General features: G+C 36.5%; 1 protein-coding gene and 1 long non-coding RNA gene across 6 annotated transcripts in view; one reads left to right on the forward strand and one right to left on the reverse strand.

Annotated features, from left to right (window-relative positions):
• Window positions 1-20305, reverse strand: part of UBE2E2 (ubiquitin conjugating enzyme E2 E2) — a 399100-nt gene that overhangs the window by 225312 nt on the left and 153483 nt on the right. The gene's annotated exons all lie outside the window — the stretch shown is intronic.
• Window positions 13151-14123, forward strand: LOC121033599 (uncharacterized). The gene is made up of 2 exons (XR_005792017.1): window positions 13151-13567; window positions 13801-14123. It is a non-coding gene; the product is annotated as an uncharacterized LOC121033599 (long non-coding RNA).

A 20305-nucleotide genomic window follows, 5' to 3' on the forward strand; every position in this document is an offset into this window, starting at 1 on the left:
CCATTTACTGGATGAGAAAAGGGCTATATACTACTTCTAGTGGTATTTCCAACATTGTAAGGTAATAAATGCACCAGAAAGGATCCAGAAGTCTCTGTATCCATAAAAATTGGACAAAGATTAGTTTCTGTGTGTTGCTGGTAGCTATCAATCATGATATCACTCCAGCATCTACCTAATATGTTTTGACAATATTTTTTGGTTCCTTTATTCATTTATTTAGGCACTCATTCAGCATCAATTGAGCCCTGTTTTTGTGCTTACACTGTTTCAGACACAATAAATGTAACAGTGTGCAACAGAGAAAAATCCCTTCCTTTAAGAAGTCTGTAACGTAGCTGGAAAAGCTGACTTTGAAGAAGCAATTACAAATATGTTTAGTATAAACTGACACTGAGAAATGCCAAATACTTTGGGATGATATGACATGGGAGTCTAACTCAGAATGGCAGTTCAGGAACTACTTTACTGAGAAAATGACATTTAAGTTAGACAGTTAGAATGACATTTAGAAGTTAGGACTAAGGGGGATGCAGGGAAGAGAGCACCCTTGGGGTGGGGGAACAGCATGTGCAAAACCTGGGGTGTTCAAAGAAGGTTAATATAGATTCAGCAATGAGAATAAGGGGAGTGAACACTATATGCTTTGAAGCTACGAAGACTGGCAGAAGTTTTAGGGCATGCAGGGTGCTTTAGGCTATGATGAAGGTTTTAAACTTTATTTGAAATAAACAGAGAAAACCATCAAAGGGAGAAACAGTTAAATGATCACATTTGTATATTTAAAGGATCACTAACTGAGTCTCTGGATCGGAGGGGAGCAAAACCAGATGTGGGGAAATCTACCAGAAAGCTATGGCAGTGGTTTAGCTAAGAGATTCAGTAGGTTGGGGAGAAGAGAAGCAAAGCAGCTTGAGAGCTACTAGGAAATACAATGAATAAAACTTGTTAACTACGACAAAAGATGACCTCCTATTTCTTTGGGATGGTACCATATATTACCAAGATGGAGAAGACTAGAGATAATGTTTATTGGTACACTTCCAATAGGTGAATGTGTGGGTGAGCATATTGTTTGTGCATTTTAGAATCAAAATGTGCAAAATTAAAAAAAAAAAAAAAAGAAAGGGGAGCCTGGGTGGCTCAGTCGGTTAAGCATCCGACTTCAGCTCAGGTCACGATCTCGCGGTCCGTGAGTTCGAGCCCCGCGTCAGGCTCTGGGCTGATGGCTCGGAGCCTGGAGCCTGCTTCAGATTCTGGGTCTCCCTCTCTCTCTGCCCCTCCCCCATTCATGCTCTGTCTCTCTCTGTCTCAAAAATAAATAAACGTTAAAAAAAATTTAAAAAAAAGAATCAAAATGTGCAATCTAACTAGACTAAGCAAAAAGTCAGCAAACTCAAAGTGTGAGTTAGCAATTCTGAAACTACTTGATGTGTATCTAAGATCGAGCAAATAAATATATTGTGGTTATCAAGAATCAAGTTTTTATGCCAAAGAAAGCTACAAATAACTTCTTACTTGTAGGGGAAAGCTATGGTTAATCTTGTAGTGTTGGGTTGTAATTGGAGGTATCATTATCAACTAATGGTTTTACGTAGATATAAAAATAAAAGACTGTGTACTATGTATATGTTACATATTTCCTAGTTCAGTACATGAAAGAACCTCTTAGCACAAATGAGTTCTCCCAGTGCCCAGATTTTGGTTTCTAAGTAATCAACATCAAAAACAAAACAAACAAACAAACAAAACAAAACAAAACAAAACAAAACAAAAACACGAACCAGGACTTCTTGGATAAAGAGCAGACTTCACAAGGCACCTGAGTGGTTCAGTGTCCAACTCTTGATTTTGGTTGCAGCCATGAGCTCACGGTTGTGAGACAGCCCTGTGTCAAGTTCTACACTGTGACTGGGATTCTCTCTCGCCCTCTCTCTGCCCCTTCTGTGCATGTGCAGGTACTCTCTCTTTCAAAATAAGTAAGTTAACATTAAAAAAGATAAAGAGCAGAATTCAGGACTGGAACAGGGGAAGTAGAGAATAAGCCTGGAATATCTTGCATGCTAGAAAGTAAGGAAATGTTCAAAGAGTGATGGAAGCATGGCCCTTGGGTGTATGGCTCAGTCAGCTGAGTGCCTGACTCTCTATTTCAGCTCTTGGTCTCAGGGCTGTGAGGTCAAGTCCCGCATAAGGCTCCACACTGAGCACGGAGCCTGCTTAAGATTCTCTCTCTCAATTCCCTTCCCTTGTGCATATGTGTACATACTCTCTCTCTCTCACACACACACAAAATATACATACAAACATTTTTTAAAAACATGATGGAAGAATATCAAAGAACAGAGGAAACAACTTTAAGGAGCTCTCTGTGGCCAAACTGGGGACAAGTAGAACAATGATAATAATGGATAATAATAATCCATAGAATAAAAATATACAGATAGAAATAAGTAAATATAAATGAGAAGGGAAAGCTTTTCTTTGCCACAAAACTTCAATTATACACACAGAAGGAATGATGGAAATAGAAAATCACCAGTATGGTAATTAACTGTTTCAGGGAACAATCACCAGTTAGTGGGTATAGCATGATTATAAACAAGATATTTACACAGCATCACACTACAAGATACTAATTATAAGGGGAAACATAGTAACTTCATAGTAAGAGAAAGAAGACATCTCCTTATCCAAGTGATCAAAGTAGACCTAATCAATGAGACATATGGATATTTTGTGCTTCTTCATATGATACACTGAGAAGGACATAGTATCACATTTCTTGACAAAAAATGCATGATCTGAATTTAATCATAGAAAACATTAGACAAACCCAAATTGAGAGCCATGGTACAAATTCACAAGTGTCAAGACTATGGAAGACAGAGGACTTATGCCAGATTAAAGGAAACTAAGGAAAACTGACAACTAAATACAACTGGGAATACTGGATTGGACCTTAGACCAGAAGGGCATTAGTAGAGCAATACACAAAATTTTAATAAAGGTCTGTAGACTGGTTAATGGAATAATATTCATGTTAATTTTCTGATTTTGATACATGATAACCATCAGGGAAACTGAAAGAAGGGTATATGGGAGTTGTCTGTGGGAATACTTTGTACTATTTTTGTAACTTCTTAAAAGTCTGAAATTACTTCACAATTAAAAAACTGACAAACCAAAAGACACAAAAGCTCCCAATTTGAATTTTTCTTCAATTTAATGGGAGGTAGAGAAGAAGATACATTGGGGATGGTTTTCTTAAATTTAATTTTATAATAATGTCCTGTACTTCAGTTATCATGATTATAAACACTGACCAAAACACTAGATAATTCTGCAAGAACTGGGAAATACAAATCAAAGCCACACTAAGATACCACCTCACACTGGTCAGAGTGACTAAAATTAACAAATCAGGAAACTACAGATGCTGGCGAGGATGTGGAGAAACGGGAACCCTCTTGCACTGTTGGTGGGAATGCTAACTGGTGCAGACACTTGACAGTGTGGAGGTTCTTCAAAAAATTAAAAATAGAACTACCCTATGACCCAGCAATAGACTGCTAGGAATTTACCCAAGGGATACAGGAATGCTGATGCATAGGGGCACTTATACCCCAATGTTCATAGCAGCACTTTCAACAACAGCCTAATTATGGAAAGAGCCTAAATGTCCATCAACTGATGAATGGATAAAGAAGTTGTGGTTTATATATACAATGGACTACTACTTGGCAATGAGAAAGAATGAAATCGGGCCATTTGCAATAACGTGGATGAACCTGGAGGGTATTCTGCTAAGTGAAATAAGTCAGAGAAAGACAGATACCATATGTTTTCACTCATATGTGGATCCTGAGAAACTTAACAGAAGACCATGGGGGAAGGGAAGGGGAAAAAATAGTTACAAACAGAGAGGGAGGGAGGCAAACCCATAAGAGACTCTTAAATACAGAGAACAAACTGAGTGTGGATGGGGGTCTGGGGGAGAGGGGAAAATGGGTGATGGGCATTGAGGAGGGCACTTGTTGGGATGAGCACTGGGTGTTGTATGTAAGTCAATTTGACAATAAATTATATTCATAAAAAAGGTAATTCTGCAAGTATTTATTGCAAAAATTCTCTATGCTAGTGTCAACCTCTTTACGATTTTGACACACCCTATTTTTCTCGGCTCTGTCTCTGAATATTTACCTCACTTGAAGCTTATTTCAGTCTTTCCACCTTCTTCTTACACATTATCTGGGGAACAGTATATTTTTATTATGTTAGCAGCATGTATGTTTAAAATATATCCTTAAAATATAATAATTGTACTTCCTGAAATTATTTCACTTTAACCTGAGTTACAATAATCAAAGAAGGCAAAGTGATTAATTTCATGTTTGCTTTAGTTTGTGTTTATTATTGGGAACAACTGGAAATATTGGGAGAAAAGGCATTAGGATTAAAAGAAGGAAATCATTTAAAATCTTCAAATATTTGGATAATATTATGAGTTTTCTGTTAACCTCCATTTAACATGTGGATAAGCTGAAACCTACAAGCTTAATGGTCTTTCCAGGGTCATATAGTTAACATACTGGAACGACATTTCAACCTAGGTCTGTTAGCCTCTAAATTTTCCCACAATACTGTAATGAGTAAAAGATACACACAATGTTCTGTATTTCTGAAGATTCATTACTCTTTTTTAAAAAATTATTTTTATCTATTTGGTAATCAGGTTTTCAGAGTTCAAAACTGTGAATATTCATTTACATTAAGTTTTTAGCTAAAATATAAAATATTTGTCAACTATCTTTGGACTAGTGAGGAAAAATAATTTCAATCTACCATGTACCACGTTCTTTTTTTCTTGTGAAGCAAATGCATATGCAAGTTATGCTCCTGAAAAATATAAAATCTAAATAAGTGATGATTATAAAAATAATTACAGGTTACCATTAGGAAGAACACAATCACACCTAATCCTCCTTAAAATAAATATACTCTACACTAAAATACATGTGTTAAAATGTTAAACAGAGAAAAAAACATGAACAGTACTGTATTTTGAAAGACAGATACAAGATGGGTGCATAGTAGGAATTTAAAAAAAAAAAACATAATGAGATCCCTAGTCCTGGAAACCTTTCTTGGTCTGTATTGGACATAAATTTCCCCATGTAGAGTGTAAATAAGTCAAAATAGGAAAAACTGAAAGCTAGAAACAAGGTATGTCCTTGTTGACTCTGTTAATAACTGAAAGAAACTTCAGAAAAATAATGATTAGGTTAATGGGATCTTTAGGGCAGATCCCTAAATCATGTGTTTCTCTTCTACTCAGGCAATGCACTTTTCCATCCTATTTTACCATTTTCTCCACTTCTTCCTGTATGCTCCTTTCTTTCACCAGTCCCTGCCCCCTGTTCCCAACCAGGAGGAAGACATCAACACCAGAGGAAGAGTTTTATTTAGTTTCTTTGGAAAGCCTTCTGACTATAGAAGTGAGTAGGTCAGTATCCTTGTCCATAAAAAATGACTTTTGAAATGCAGACCATAGTTCCAAAGAGCATGATCACAGAGCCAAAGGCCCTGCATTGTAGAAAGGGACAGGAGTCTTGCTAATAGCCTAGAATTCCATTTTCCATCCTACTGCAGCATTAAATATTGGTGGTAGGGTAGACATAAGACACCAGACTGGGAAGCCAAAATTACCTTATCGGTGGTAATGTTAGTTGCAATAATAATGGTAAACTTTTATAGAGCACTTCCTTCCTGTGTGCCAGATACCTAGTTTAAGTGACTGGCATGCATGACCTCATTTAACATTTATAATCTTATGTAGTGATAACCTTATCTTCATTTTACGGATGAGGAAACTGAGGTATAATTCACTCAAAGCCACACTGTTGAGATTCTACTTGTAGGGTATTGTAGGTCTCATTTTGGACTTATGAACCCTGGTAGTTTATTTATAATATACATAATTTTCTAATTGTGTCCTTCAGCTTAAATCTAGAAGACCACAAGCTCAACGTTTAAGCATAGGTAATGATTCAGTTTGTCACCTAAACCTTAAGCTGAGAGCTGTGAAGAGGAATTAAAGATAGTATTTTAAAGCCTGTCTCCCACAGCTACTCTTATCTGCATGAGGTATATTCTAAATCATCGTTTTCCCTTTCACTTTCTCCTTCCCTTCCCCCTTTTCTCTTTTCTAACAATGCCCTAATAATGTTAATAGTGTAGCCACTGATCAAACTGTTTATTTGCAGAAGCATCTGGCCAATTTTTCCTCTTTATGAGAAGTAAACAACACTCAGCTGTATATCATTTTACTTTAATTCTCAAAAGGAATCAATGAGATAATGTAAAAAAATTATGAAGAAACCAAAAGACTATAAAGACTAACTATGTGTTTATGGTTCCATAAAACACACCTAATAATTAACAGTAAGGGAAATGAAAGAAAATAAACATTTGTTGACGTCCTAAGAATTAGGTGTTTTATAAAGCATACTGTTTACAATAGATTGAAATACCAAAATTTGGTTAGATTAGTAGGGTGAAAAGGTGTTGATGGAGACACTATTCTCTCCAGATTGAAAGGAAAATTTAGGCATTACCGAGTACTTGTCTTAGTTAATTTGATTATTTAGTTTATTTAGCACAGGAGGTATAATGTTTTTTACTGCTTTATAAACATTTACTTTACCACTCTGTGAGATTTTGTGAATGATTCTATGGTCACAGACTAAATTCTTTTTTTTTTTTTTTTTTTTTAATTTTTTTCAACGTTTTATTTATTTTTGGGAGAGAGAGAGACAGAGCATGAACGGGGGAGGGGCAGAGAGAGAGGGAGACACAGAATCAGAAACAGGCTCCAGGCTCTGAGCCATCAGCCCAGAGCCCGACGCGGGGCTCGAACTCACGGACCGCGAGATCGTGACCTGGTTGAAGTCGGACGCTTAACCGACTGCGCCACCCAGGCGCCCCCTAAATTCTAACATTACACAAACCATGCCCCTGGTAACAGAAGGCAGTGCATTCTGTGGAGCACTGGTGTATTTATTTATAGTCAACTGTATTATTTATTCATAGGTGTATATTTTAAAATTTCTGACTTGTTCCTGACACCAGAAATACATATTTATATTCTTCACTGGGAATATTATGGAATGTAAATTAATAATTAGCATCAATCTGATTGAAGAGGTGAATGTGCTACAAAAAGGGGAAATTTCCTTTAATAGTCTTAAAGCCAAGAATATTTTTTTTATTATTTTCCCTACTTTACAAACGTGAGAAACTATAGCAACATAAGTCTTACAGTTAAAAAAACTAGTATTTCATGACAAATTATAAAGGGAAGCATTTCCTTTGGGAGACTTTTCTCCCATTATTACTGTTACTGTGCTGGAGGAAAGATGTGTTTGCTTTTGGTAGCATAATCCTAGAGGTCTAATATGAAAAAATATTACAAAATTATTCTATACTGGGTTTTTAACCCCAGTTTTTATGTTACAACTTTACATATTAGTGTGTGTGTGTGAATGCATATATATACAATAAATATTTCCCAGTTCTGATTTATCAAGAATCTGCAGACGTGGAATGCCTAACCATGTTATTGATTACGCCTGACTTATTCTTCTTCAAACATATGTACTTTGATTCATCTGGTTCAAAGATTTTTCACTCCCTCTTAATGGTGGTCATCATTTCACAGTAGAGGTAGCTAGCTCAAACTCCCTTTTCAAAAACCTGTCCAAAAATATTCCAAAAAACTTTCCCACAGGTCATATATTGGGCAACTCCTGCAGTCTATAATAAAACCAAGAGCTCATTTTAAAAAAGCTTCAGAGCCATAAAACCCCATACCTTAGTCATTAATGTAGTCTGGGGCAGATTTTACAAAGCAAGATAATGTCTTAGAACTTTTTTTGTTTAACGTGAGTATAATCACCTCCATTCCTGTCTTCATTTCCCACTGTCTCTCTGAGTTGCTTTCTTGCAGGATCCTGCTGCAAGAAACGAGTAAATGGATTAAGAATTGAGATTAAGTATGGATGCTAATGAAATAGCATGGGGTGAGTTAAGTGATAACATGTAAAAAAAACACAAAGGGACTACCTATATATACATCCTTTACTGGAGACAGTCTCCATAGTAGGGATCCTAAGCAAATTATTAAAATGTGACTTAAGCATATTTTAAAAATGCTTCTCATGGGTGGGTGGCTCAGTTGATTAAGCATCTGACTTCGGCTCAGGTCACAATCTCACAGCTTATAAATTCAAGTCCTGCATAGGGCTCTGTGCTGACAGCTCAGAGCTTGGAGCCTGCTTTGGATTCTGTGTCTCCCTCTCTCTCTGCCCCTCTCCGACTTGTGCTCTCTCTCTGTCTGTCTCTCTCTCTCTCTCTCAAAACAAATAAACATTAAAAAAAATAAAGAAAATACTTCTCAAAGATACTTCTTTAAAGAAAAAAACCTAATTCTCTTTTTCAGTCTTATACACTTATCACATTGTTCTACGTTTGTTAATGTGTCTCTTCTTCTAGACTGAGCTCCTTTCAGGATGGGTATTGTGATATTAAATTTTAGATCACTTAATAAATGTTTGATGAATGAGAGAATGAATTAATTAAACGAGGAAGTTAATTTTTTGGAAAAAAAAAAGTTTGTGGGGAAAGAAAAAAAACATTGTGTACGTAAGGTGTTACTGTTCTGAATTCAACTGTGCACCCACGACTGCAATCTTGAGTGGTGAAAACATCCTCAGAAGACTGGAAGAGAAATTTTGTCCTGTAACAGGTGTTTGTCAGTACAGCTGCACTCATGCGCACAGGTCATTTCTGCCTCTGACAGAGATTAAACAACTGCGATTCATTTGAATTTGCAGACCACCTGCCTGAAAGTGTACTTAAACGGCAATCCTTGTAGGCTTGAGTATAACCGTGGTTGTAGTAAACAGAAAACTGAATGATACAGCTAAACACTGGCAAGGGTTCCATCACCACACTCTTGATGACTGTGAGTTATCTGTCCTGTGGACACCCTGTATTAAACTCTTATTGACTATTAAAATTTAGAACAGATGAATGAAGGCAACATTTTACAAGGCTCAGTAGCTCTCTGTACAGTAGAGCCAATACAACATTTTTTTTTTACTTTATCATTTTGTTACATATCATTTACTTTATGTAGTTTAAAAAATAACACGGCAAAACATTCTTCGGAATTTCAATCACAATAATAATCACAATACCAACACATTTTTGTTATTATGTAACTAAAAATGAACTTGAGTTCCATCTTAACACACTGACTACTCACAAGATAAACAGCCATGGGAGAAAATGGGTGGAGGAAAAGTAAGTTCCAGAAATTAAAAAAAAAAAAAAAAAAAAAAACTAAGTTCCAGACATCAAAAATTAGAAACCACTAAACTGATAATTTGTTATGTTTACTGTCATGTTAAGCATTTATATTTTATTTTTTTAATGTTTATATTAGTTTTGAGAGACAGACAGAGAGAGCGTGTGCAAGCATGCACAGGTAGGGGAGGGGCCGAGGGAGACACAGAATCTGAAACAGGCTCCAGGCTCTGAGCTGCCAGCACAGTGCTCGACATGGGGCTCGAATCCACGAACCGTGAGATCATGACCTGAGCTGAAGTCGGACACTTAAGCAACTGAGCCATCCAGGTGCCCCTGTCATGTTAAGCATTTAAATTACCTTCATGAAATATTCTTCACAATCTTTTTTTGAGCAGATGCTGCTGTATATTTGATTAATATGTAGGCAAAACACTGATACTCTCATTTTGATTACTTTCTTATTTTCTTTCATTCTTTTCAATTCTGTATTTAAGGTTAGCAGAGCCTCAGACACTGTGTAGCAAAGTGATGAACTGATGTTAGAACACCTAGGAGGAAGAAAAACATCTCACCAACAGCAGCCACAACTAACGATTTCAGCTGTTGCTGATCTAATTGATCATGGTGCTGTGACTGAAAGCCCTTTTGTGGGATTCATATGTTGTTCTACTAGAACACATTCTACTCCTTTGTTATGTTAAGCCTAACTCTGGGTTTCCCTTTCCTTAAAAGGTCGTTTCTAACAGTGTATTTCTTTTAATGCTAATAATTAACAGTGAAAAAAAAACTGGCAGCTTGTTGAGTTTCAACAGAAGTCTTCAGACATAGAAAAACAGTATTATTTGACTGAAATATAATACTCAGCTATTTGAAAATGTATCCTACATTTATAAATGCCTTCAGCTGAGTTGTTAATATCCTAGAGCAGTAAGATGAGTATCTTTCATTTATAATTAACCTACTGGGTCCAGATTTTGCTTTCAGATACTACCATCACATTATCACATAGGTTTAAAATGACATTTTTCAACTGTCAAGGCATAACTTTCAGTGAAAGGTATTTGGCTTTCAAAGACCTGCAAACAGTCCACTAGTCGAGACATGAAGTTATTCTGACTGATCACTAGTGAAATCTTAGCTATACAAGCGTACACAACTATAAAGGCATTCACTATTTCAAAGACTGTGAGGCATTGTGTATTAGTTAATACGAAGTTCTCTTGTATAAGGGTGCTTGGGTGGCTCAGTAGGTTAAGTGTCAGACTCTTGATTTCAGCTCAGGTCATGATGTCATGGTTCATGAGTTCAAGCCCCACACTGACACCGTGCTGACAGTGCGGAGCCTGCTTGGGATTCTCTCTCTCCCTCTCTCTGCCCCTCCCCAGCTCGCTTTCACTCAAATAAATAAATAAATAAATAAATAAATAAATAAATAAATAACTTTTAAAAAGTTCTCTAGTATAAATATTCTCCCAAACTATATTCAGTGGTGTTTTCTTTAGCATCAATAAAATTTCATTCACAACACTAAAAAATATGGAATAGTTCCATGTTTTCAATAGCTTTTTATTTTTCTTTTTTACTCATCATAAGAGTCATGAACAATTCCTAAGAAAACACTATTATTTCCTTAACATACCCTGGAAAACTTTGTTCATTCCTGAAAACTTCTGATTTAACTTAATTTTTGATGATGGAAATTAAGTTACATATCAACTGTTAGGTACTACAGTTACTGAAAGATCATAATCAGAGACTCCTTTCTCTTGAAGTGATACCATTCTCTGATGGCCAATTAAAACTTAGGGTAATATAATAGCTTTTTTCAATGTTACCCAATGCACCCTTTTTAAAAATCATGCTATTTCCTTCTCTTTACTTCTCCTCCAACCCTATCCACACCCCTACATCTCCCTCCTGCCATCATGACTATTTTTTTTAAGTTTATTTATTTATTTTGGGAGATGAGAGGGAGGGGAGGGGACGGGAGGGGAGGGGAGGGGAAGGGAGGAGAGGAGAGGAGAGGAGAGGAGAGGAGAGGAGAGGAGAGGAGAGGAGAGGAGAGGAGAGGAAAAAGGAAAGGAGAAAGGAAAGGAGAAAGGAAAGGAGAAAGGAAAGGAGAAAGGAAAGGGAAAGGAAAAGGAAAGGGAAAAGAAAAAAGAAAAAAGAAACTGAGATGCCTTCTGAAAAGGCAAGGTTGAGTATTTTACACCATGATGAATTGTGTATTTTACAGCATAATTTAGAAAGGCTGCCTGTAACCACAAGAGACCAGTTTAGAAAGTAAAGTTACTTTTGCTGCACACCCTAGATTGGGATTGGCCACTGTATACCTCTTATGCTAAAAAATGTCTAATTATAATATGATACTATGCTATCAATTGTGTCTCTCTGTTCACTAACCCTGTAAAGCAGTATTTAAAATATGTACACACCCTCTATAACTACATTAAGAAAATTTTAACTCCCATCAAAATGAGCTAAGATTTTCTGAATTATACAGTTAGATACTCTACCATCTCTTAAAGTTTTTATTTTGCATATGAAGCTACCAGTTTTGAGAAGCAAAGGTAGTCTCTGAACTGTCTTGAGGACCAAGGCAAAGCAACGAGTCAGAAACTGAGGTCAGGAAACAGGGTGGCTACATATCCAGCGCATTCAGATGGTCAAGAGTTTGAGTGAGACAGTCACTGACAGAGCAAGAAAGAGGCATTGGTAACAAAGAACCAACTGGTAACAAAGAACTCAACTGTGGAGTAGGCAAGTATTTCGCGCCTGCTGGAAAACAAATCCCAGAATTGTACAGACTAAACTTGCAGTTATGCACTTGAAGGAAAGTCAAAGAGAGCTGCGAGATTAGGGTTAGGGCTTCATCCTGATGTCAGACTTAGGGTGGTACAATCTGATACTAACTACAGGTAAACTCTTCACTTTCACATGTTCCCTGAAAACTCGATTCCAGAATTTACTTTTATTGATGCTTTCATCTCTTCCTATATCCAAGTGTATTTGACTTTACCTGCTCACCCTTGGTTTAAATATCCTCCAAAAGTGTTCCTCTACTCCCCATCAGTTATCCTTCACTCTGTACAATTTTTGCCTGAGACTATTCTCCTCTTTGAACAAACCTCATATAAATTCCAAGTAGCTTTGGGAACCAGCCTTTGGTAAAAGAACAAACATTAAATCTCTATTATCAGTCAGGAAAGACTAAGTTATACTGCACAAAAAACAACATCAAATTTTCAGTTATATGTATGTACATATACACAAAAATGAGACTGCAAGCATATCCACTGAAAATATTTAAGTATTTTATTCCTTTTCAATTCCAAATAGTACTCAGTGTAACAGGTCGATTTAGGATTTTTTAAAACTCTGTCGTAATTGTACACATGGAATTATATTCCAAAGAGGATTTCAGGAGTCTGGGAGCATAGCCTTTCCATTAAAGCCATTAATTCAACATTAGAGCTCTCAAATCAGAGTACTATTTTAAGAAAATAAATGTACTGAATAAGAGAGATAACTAAAAGGAACTAGAGAAACCACAGGTATATCTTTGAGGGGGGGTGGGTAGTAATTTGACTCTAGCAACTGTCTGACTCTTAATGATTCTTAAACATGTATCATGTACATTTAGGTAGAAATTCTTCATCTGAAATTATAGTATCTTCAAAGCCAAGAAAATCTATTTTTCAAAGGGGACGAAAACTGGTGGCAAGACCACTTGAAAAAATATTCATATACTCCTTTTCTTGTTCTGTCAGGGTTTTGAATCAGCTAATTTTTTTTCTTTTATACAAAGGTTTGGTTAAAATGTCCATCTGGTATAAAATAGTGTAGCTACTCTGCCTTGTTGAATGGCTCAGAGCAAAATAAATATAGTGAACTAGTTTTAAAAAATAGTTTTGTATAGGATGGTTCATAAAACTGATTAAGCCCTGCTGATAAAATTAGTGTAGAAACATCTAATATATTTGTCACAATATATAATAAACCTCTTTAAAAGAGGTGGAGAAAATGAATTTCAAAATAGCTCCATCAAAGACATCAATAACTTATTTTTTTAAGAAGCGGACTGTCAGAATCAAATTGATACAAGTGTTGTACAAGTATAAATTACAAAGTAATTTATAAATTATACAGTTAAAGATAACCATGCTTTCTATCTTGCTTATATCTACCTCTTTAAAAGGTAACTGTAGGGGTGCCTGGGTGGCGCAGTCGGTTAAGCGTCCGACTTCAACCAGGTCACGATCTCACGGTCCGTGAGTTCGAGCCCCGCGTCGGGCTCTGGGCTGATGGCTCAGAGCCTGGAGCCTGTTTCCGATTCTGTGTCTCCCTCTCTCTCTGCCCCTCGCCCGTTCATGCTCTGTCTCTCTCTGTCCCAAAAATAAATAAACGTTGAAAAAAAAATTTTTTTTAAAGGTAACTGTAAGAATATCACAAGATAATTGAAAATAGGTTTTCAAATACCCCAATGTTTTGTAAGGAAAGCAAAACAAAACAAAACATAAAAAAAAAAAAACACACACACACATCATACGCTTTACACTAATGTGCCAGAAATGAACATGGCTTGAGTGCTTGCCTATGTCAAGGCATGGTAACCTATTTCTTAGAAGGGTGTCTCATTTAATCTGGCTGTAATCCTATGAGAAATGAAGTTCAGGTACTTTGAATAAATTGCCCAAGACAGAAGCAAAACTCAAACCCTCATGTATATTCTTTTCACTATACTCTGCTGTCTCTGGTAAGAGTTGGAGTGGGAGGTGGTCATGAAGGAGCCATGATCAGGTCCCATTCTACAGTCAGCCCTGTTTTCAACCAGCACAAGCCTTACGTTTCTTTCAGGGTTCTTTCTCTGTGGCTTTTCATACCTCTGCAAAGATAACTACTTATGTGTATTTGCACTCATGTTTCTTTGCACTCTTCCAGGATTGTGGTGCTGCTGGGGTAGTGACAGAGTGCTGGGGGTCAGCTCTAGGGTAGCCTCTGCTTTGGGAAAAGTTGTGGCAGGCTTTCAGTGTGTCGACTGATACAGATAGGTCAATATAGTACCAGGCAGTGGGTCCTAGAGAGACCACCTCAGTTCCTCAGGCACGAGTCAGATATGAACGGGCCTGTGTTAGTTCATCGTGCAAAGTTCTTTTCTAAACACAGGTCTATCTACTTGTTCCTCCTGTTAGAATTCAATGAAAAATAATTTCTGAATAACTTCTCATGACCTTTATAACTGGTATCTGTGCACTTTGGAAACTGCTTTGATGGTTAGCACATCAAATGGACTTGAAATGGACTTGATCTACAAAATACACACTTGGAGCATGTCAAAAACCAATACTTAAGATACAGAATGTTTCCTTTTTTGCCTTCCTGTGGTCATTGCAAAATGATACATTTTCATCTTTGTGTAATTCTTAATTGAGCACTAAGATGGTTTTGTTTTTTATGTAATCAAACACTAATTACTTAAAAAATTATAGGTGCAACTGGAGGACATTTTGAAAATTTGGAATTCTAGTGTACTTTGGAGGGAAAATTTTATGAAACATAGATAGTGGAATTAAATATGAGCTAGTTTTCTAAACTCTGAATGTAGAAGTAAACCTGAATCCTCAGGAATGTGGAGAAGACCTCAAGCTGCCACAGAGCCAGCTGCCCCAGGTGTACCCATGACTGTCCTCAGTGTAAAGGCTACTGATGTAAAGTGCTTCTTTAACTGGTTTTCCTGGTCAACTTTCAGTTCTTCCTGTAGATGAGAAGAGGTATCCCCAATTGGAAAGCCCCACAGTAATGAATTCTTGGGAAGATCAACCTCAGTATTTGAACAGTACTAGAACGCATCATTAAGAAGGCACAGAGCGATAATTAATGTTACAAACTATGACCCTTAGTCATCCAAAAAAAGTTAAATAAGCATGTTTAGTTCACTCTATACATTAAGAAAAAGAAAAGTGCTATCATTCAGAGAGATTATTGTTAAAAAACTATTCACTGTTAAAAATAAGGTCGAGCCCTTCCTCCCCATCTCCTTCTTTCCTCTATGTGACAAAGATTAATTGCATTTCTACTTGTGCTAGACTTGCACTGAATGCTGTGGATACAAGGATGAATAAAACATGTCCTTTGTCCTCAAAGAGTTTGCTATGTAATGGTTCACACAGACATATAAGCAAATAATTCAAATACAATGTAGTATTTTATCGGTTATGTTCTAAACACTATTGGGTAGCACAGAAGATAAAATAATGAAATATTCCTGAGGAGGTACGGGGAAGACCTATCAGGACCAGCTTCAGATTCACAGTTAAGTTTTCCAGTTTAATACTTCATTGTCCAGTGGTGTCAGATAAATGAGGTGCAACTATATTTGAAAAGATTACTAGTTTGGGGTTGGTCATGGTTATTCCTTTAGGATTTTAGCCTATTTTAAATGAAAAGTGGTCTTCGCTGCAGGGAAAAAATTAGAAGTTATTTGAGGCCAAAGATGAACCAATTTATAAATTTTGTATGAAGCAATTTGAACTCCTCAGAAGAAATTATTTTCTATAAGTTTAAGATATTGTTGGATACTCTTTATGTAACCATAGAACCACTTTAATATAAAATCACATATTTGAGTACTGAGGATAACACAAAGTGCCTTCTATATAACTTGATGTAACTTAAAATTTTTAATAATTTTTATACAAATTTTTTTTCATATTTGGAGGTACTTATAATAGGATAATTTTATGAAAAGCCTCCTTAAAGTGAAATCAGTTTAAATTGGGACCAAATGTTCAGAGTAAATTGTGAGAAATTAAAACTAAAAATTTTTCAAAACGTTGATTTTTACTCTGAGAAAATCTGTAACATTATAAAATCTTTTCTAGTTAACAGAATAGTAAAAATTGAATGTTTATTTTATTGGCATAATTGTATGCACGATAGTAAATTACTAGACTTTTAAACTGCATATTTGACTTTGACATTACAGTAACATCATTTTTTTACAAAAAGATAAAGGCTTCATCAGGTTTTTTAAAAAAATTTTTAACATTTATTTATTATTGAAAGACAGAGCATGAGCAGAGGAGGAGCAGAGAGAGAGAGAGAGAGAGAGAGAGAACCCAGAATCCAAAGCAGGCTCCAGGCTCTGAGCTGTCAGCACAGAGCCCGACGAAGGGCTCGAACTCACAAACCACGAGATCATGACCTGAGCTGAAGTCGTACGCTCAACTGACTAAGCCACCCAGGCACCCGCTTCATCAGATTTTTTTAAGCCCTTCTTCTTTGATAATCAAGTCCTTCTGAAGAAGTTACTCTGTCATCATCCTTGTTGATTTTGTCATTCATTGGTGGCCTGGATTGTGATCCCAGCAGTACTTCATCACTGCTTTAACTCATTACAGTAAATTTTTTGAATGACTTCCATTTCACTTTATAACTGAATTGAATTTGCCTTGTATTTATTGAGAAACCAAAGTCTTTGATAGGATGAGCGTGTGTGTGTGTGTGTGTACACACACACACACACACACACACACACACCGGTATTAAATGGAGAAATAACATCTGCATTAGGACTAATTTTGTAAGTAGTTGTTTCTGCACTATTTTCATTTTGTAATGGCTTTAGTTTTCCTATGGATTGTTTCTGTAGGAACTTGTATGGATTACTGTTTCTGAACATTTAATAGAACATTTCATTTAATCTCCTTTAGTTACGTATATCATTATGTGTGGAGTTCACCTTATAGACATTAGAATTAATGTAGAAGCCAGCTATGAAATGACAAAAAAGATGATGGTGGTGGTAGTGACGGTATCTGCCATTTGTGAAGCTCCTACTCTGCCAGTTGCTCTACTCAGCAGTTTCCATAGTAATCCTTCCCACAACCTAGCAAGGTCAGTGTTAATCACCCTGATTTCATTGATAAGGAAACTGAGGAAATTCAGATAGGTGATGAGTGTTTTAAGAGCTAAAGGCAAACCATTCTATCCCTCAAGTTGTGGTCTTTGCACTACACTGTGTCTTTCTCTGCTATAAAGAAGCACTCACTTCAGAGTTTCCTTTTAAAAATTACGTTTTGTGGTACATATAAAATACATAAAAATTTGATTAGCTGACACTTGTAGAAATAGGTTGCTAGGTTTATATACACTGGCTATTAGGAATCTTATAAAAACTATGTTTCTTCCTCTTGTTTGTTACTGCAAAATATTCCACAAATATATACTCTTGCTGTAGTGGAGATTCAAGAACCAAATCTGGAATGGAACATGTGGAATTAATGAAATTGGAATTTCAAAAACATCACAAAACATTGTAATGTTTTTAAAAAATGCTTTAACCTCATAAAGTACATCCAATTCTAACAACTTACTATTTTCAAAGAGGATGGTACACTATTTCCCAATGTGTATCTAATGGAAACCTGTGATTGCCATTGGAATTGCATTTATTTAACAAAGTCTACTTCTCTACAACCCATTACTTTAAAATACCAGGATTCATTCAGCTTTGATATACACATGCGTTGAATGGAGGAAATCCAGATATTTTACAGTCTTTCATAACTATGGAATCAGGAATTTCAGAATCTAGTCTCAATTCAGCCTTTAGCAAATTTTTAGTTATTTGAAAGTATTATTTCTTATTCAAAGAGCAGCTCTGATCATGGCCTTTGGTCACAGAAACTGTTTGTATTGTGTAAAAAATCTCTTCATGAGAATCAAGCTGGTGCAGCCACTCTGGAAAACAGTATGGAGGTTCCTCAAAGAACTAAAAATAGAACTACCCTACGACCCAGCAATTTCACTACTAGGCATTTATCCAAGGGATACAGGGGTGCTGTTTCAAAGGGACACATGCACCCCAATGTTTACAGCAGCAATATCAACAATAGCCAAAGTATGGAAAGAGCCCAAATGTCCATCGACGGATGAATGGATAAAGAAGATGTGGTATATATATACAATGGAGTATTGCTCGGTAATCAAAAAGAATGAAATCTTGCCATTTGCAACTATGTGGATGGAACTGGAGGGTATTATACTAAATGAAATTAGTCAGAGAAAGACAAAAGTCATAGGACTTCACTCATATGAGGACTGTCAGAGACAAAATAGATGAACACAAGGGAAGGGAAGCAAAAATAATGAACAGGGAGGGGACCAAATATAAGAGACTCTTAAATATGGAGAACAAACAGAGGGTTACTGGAGGGGTTGTGGGAGGGGAGATGGGCTAAATGGGTAAGGGGCACTAAGGAATCAACTCCTGAAATCATTGCTGCACTACATGCTAACTAATTTGGATGTAAATTAAAAAAAATAAAAAATAAAATTAAAAATCTCTTTAACACCAAACAGTATATGAAGAAGGAGTCTAAAATTAGCCCATTAGGCACACACAACTTTGTGGTCCCAGGAATAATGGGCTTTCTGGAAAAATGCCTCTTAAGATGAGGTAAAACTTCAGAAGTTAATGCTTTTATTGCCTTGGGTTTTGGGGGGTTTTTTTTTCTTTGTTGCTCTCTAGCGTGTATAATTAAATAATGTAACATTTCTTATGTATAAGGTTTTCAATGAACTGTCTTTTAGGCTTAGATTTTTTGGCTTCTTATATTCTCTAAGAAAAATAATGGGATTACGCTCTTTAAAGCTGCCATTTTCTTGCAAGTTATTATTTCACATACGTATTATCATATGTTTGGTACATCATGTCCCTGGGACTTGCTCTATTATTATTTCTCAGCACATCTCCAACCACCAAACCTGCTCAGGCACTAAGCATACTTTTGGATATGCTCTTGGGAATATGAGAATTGCCATATTGAAGCTAGCCATCCAGCCATCATGTCTGGTTTTCTGCTTTGAATATATTTCTGTCTTGCATTAGAGGCAGGCATTAAGGTCCCATGAGTTGCATACTTGGGCAGAAACATACAGAAATGAGACATTTCATTTTGATCACATTCAGTGATCTTTTTATGCCCTGAAGCATGGAAACTGATCTTTTGTAATTGTAGCCTAGTAAGTGTAATTGCAGCTATTTCATATTTATATAGGTCCCTAATCCCTAAACCAAGCTTCTACGCTGGCAATTCTAAGTTAATTTTATATAATCTTTTTAAAAAATCCTCTTGCTTTTTTGCAACAAACCTCCTGTCAGAACACAGGTGTCACAAAAACCACCACTAAATCTAAGCCAAAATGAGAAAGGAAAAGATTCAACACATCATCACTGGACACACAGATGAGTGCAAGTTTACAACCACTACTGGCTCTCTGATCTAAAAATGTGGTAGGATTGACAAAAGAACCATCAAAAGATTTTTAAAGGAGACTGTTGAGATGGGAAAGGGCCCCATCAAGTATGCCTGGGTCTTGGATAAATTGGAAGGCGAATGTGTACATGGTATAACCACTGATATATCCATGTGGAAATTTGAGAACAGTAAGCACTATTTTTCTGTCACTGATGCCTCAGGACACAGGGACTTCATCAAAAACATGATTATAGGGGCACCTGATGGGCTCAATCAGTAGAGCATGCAACTCTTGATCCTGGAAGTGTTAAGTTCAAGCCCATGTTGGGTGCAGAGATTACTTCAAATAAAATATTTAACACACACACACACACACACACACACACACACACACACACACACACACGATTATAGGCATAACTGAGGCTGAACCTTTTGTCCTGACTGTTACTGCTGGTACTGGTGAATTTGAAGCAGGTATCTCTAAGAATGGGCACACCCAGGAACAGGCCCTTCTGGTTTACATACTAGGTATGAAACAACTAATTGTTAGTGTTAACAAAATGGATTCCACTGAGCCACCCCACAGCCAGAAGAGACACAAGGAAATCATTAAGGAAGTCAACACCTACACTAAGAAAATTGGCTACAACCCCGCCATTTGTGCCAATTCC

Source organism: Herpailurus yagouaroundi, unplaced genomic scaffold (genome assembly GCF_014898765.1).
Source record: "Herpailurus yagouaroundi ecotype Mexico unplaced genomic scaffold, PumYag 159, whole genome shotgun sequence".
NCBI classification, from domain to species: Eukaryota; Metazoa; Chordata; class Mammalia; order Carnivora; family Felidae; genus Herpailurus; species Herpailurus yagouaroundi.